The sequence below is a fragment of the Oncorhynchus clarkii genome, unplaced genomic scaffold (genome assembly GCF_045791955.1).
Source record: "Oncorhynchus clarkii lewisi isolate Uvic-CL-2024 unplaced genomic scaffold, UVic_Ocla_1.0 unplaced_contig_1599_pilon_pilon, whole genome shotgun sequence".
NCBI lineage: Eukaryota > Metazoa > Chordata > Actinopteri > Salmoniformes > Salmonidae > Oncorhynchus > Oncorhynchus clarkii.
Window position 1 is genome coordinate 211,564 of NW_027260980.1, and position 2,707 is coordinate 214,270.

The 2,707-nt window shown below is 40.2% G+C and overlaps 1 pseudogene; it reads right to left on the bottom strand.

Moving 5' to 3' along the window:
* Positions 1-2,308, bottom strand: LOC139402771 (zinc finger protein 436-like; annotated as a pseudogene).
* Between the last annotated feature and the right edge of the window lie 399 nt (positions 2,309-2,707).

Here is a 2,707-nt window from a genome sequence, read left to right on the forward strand (position 1 = left end):
TACAATGTTAAAACATTCTACATTGTGACATCATTAAAATACTCCTACTACAATGTTTAAACATTCTACATTGTGACATTAATTCATTGATATCATGAAACAACTCCATCATTAATGTATTTTCTGATGTTTGATCAGAGATCTTTTATCAGAGTATCTCTTGTCACATTGACCACAGCTATGAGGTCTCTCTCCTGTGTGTGTTCTCTGGTGTACAATCAGATGACTAGAGTTAGTAAAATTCTTCCCACATTGTTCACAGCTATGAGGTTTCTCTCCTGGGTGTGTTCTCTGGTGTACAATCAGATGACTAGAGTTAGTAAAATTCTTCCCACATTGTTCACAGCTATAAGGTTTCTCTCCTGTGTGTGTTCTCTGGTGTATAGTCAGATGGCTGGATGTAGTAAAATTCTTCCCACATTGTTCACAACTATAAGGTTTCTCTCCTGTGTGTGTTCTCTGGTGTGATACCAGGTTGCTTGACTGAGTAAAATTCTTCCCACATTGATAACAGCTGTAAGGTTTCTCTCCTGTGTGTGTTCTCTGGTGTACAATCCGATGGCTAGATGTAGTAAAACTCTTTCCACATTGATCACAGCTATAAGGTTTCTCTCCAGTGTGAATTCTCATGTGTACTTTTAGTGAATTTGATCTTAAGTAACTCTTCCCACAGTTAGAGCAGCAGTGAGATTTCTTCCCTGTTGGTCTCCACTGGTGTTTCTTGAGATGTTCTGATCGGGAGGGACTCTTCTCTGCCTCATTAGCATCATGATGTTGAGGCTCCCCAGAGGATCCACGATAGTCACGTCTCTCTCCTGTGTGAACAACAAGTCAGACAGATGGTTAAAGGCCCACAACAGCAGAAATCCACTGTAAAATGTGATGCCAACAGCGTAGCCATGATATTGTACAACAATTGACGTCTGTAATGAATGTTAAAATCATTTGACAATTGTCTTGAGACAGTCAAGTGAGCAACAATAGTCATAGTCTTGTTTTCACATTAGTAGTAACATCGATGATTGTCGGCTATAAATAAGTTATTACAGTTGCTGAACCCCTAAGCAGTGTGCCAGACAACCTTTGGTCACCAATATAGGCCCCTTTCTGTGTTTGCTCAAATAGGCGCACGAGGGCAATGAATTGAATGTGAGAGTGGTTACATTTATCCAGCCCCCATCCCTCAGCTGTTTACCAAACCAAGTCTCAGGGCAGGCATTTTGTTGCTGTTTAAATCCTAGGTTGTCCCTTTAAAAAAGCCAAATCAATCGATCAACCAATCTGCAGTTCAAACAATAACAAAGATGTCATTCCACCACTGTTTTGGTAATAAGATGATGGATGGGTCTGGAGAAATGTAACTACTCTCAAATTCATAGACAGACCTACGGATGCAAGGACTGACCATCCATGAAATCAACATGATAGTTTTAACCATGTTGAGGCTATACAGTGTTGATTCACATTGTTTCTAAACATTGGTGTAAAAAATCTTATTTGGGGTTCTGATGGGGTACAACAGTTGAACTAAGCTCATGAGGCATGTGTTATATTCTTCAAGAATCAATGGCTATAAATAATATAAATGTAGCAATTACATATTTCCCCTTTAACACCACACATCAGTTCAACAACTGCAGAGTTTGTGCCTCTGTTTTTAAGACAGTACTTACTAGTGTTAATCACGGCCCGGTTTCTCAAAACCATCTTACGGCTAAGTTCACCGTTAGAACCATAGGATGCCTTAAGATGCGTTTGGGAAACCGGGCCCAGATATCCAGTTTCCTCCTCTTCGTCCTCCTCCTCCTTTTTCGATGTGACAGTCATCTCCCCTCCCCCTCTTTCACTCCATAAACTGCATCCTCCTCTCTCTCCGCTTCCTCTTCTTTTACTGTAACATCCTCCTCCTCTTTCACTCTGAACGAGTCTTCCTTTTCTTTTACTGTAACATCCTCCTCCTTCTTTCACTCTCACCCTCTACTTGTTTTTGTATTGTAACATCCTTCTCTTCCTCCTCCTCTTTCAGGAGAACTTCTTTCTCCGTCCAGAAGACCTCCTCTTCTTTAGCAGGAGGAGAGTAACTTAGTGAACTCATGGTCGGAGATGTTCACTAGCTAGCATTAGCAACTAGCCTAGTTCTAAGCTAATTTAGCAAACCAGCTAGCTGACAAACAACGTAATTATGTAATTAAATGGGCCAACACGTACATACGACAGAAGTGTGTTTAATACACAGCGACTAATATACACCAAAACAGTGTAAAGAGAGTGAATGTTGTAGCTATGTTTGCTAGAAAGCTACCGAGGTGTCTAACTGTTGTTGTTGAAGGAGCGTCCCGTCCACTAGATTATACGTCACACTGGCAGCGTCGCCTGAACCTAAAAGACGCACATCGCCATCTGCTGACTGGAGGGGCAACGCAGTTGAGGAACCAAAAGTTTATTTTTCATTTATTTCATTAAAGTTGATTATCATATTAAGTCGTTCAAAGAGAAGCATGTGTTGATTGATTCGTTTTTAATGAGTGATAATTTAAAACAAACTCTAGACCCACTACATATTTACATTGAACCATAGTTCTGACATGGATCATTTAGACCCACTACATATTTACATTGAACCATAGTTCTGACATGGATCATTTCGACCCACTACATATTTACATTGAACCATAGTTCTGACATGGATCATTTAGACCCACTACAT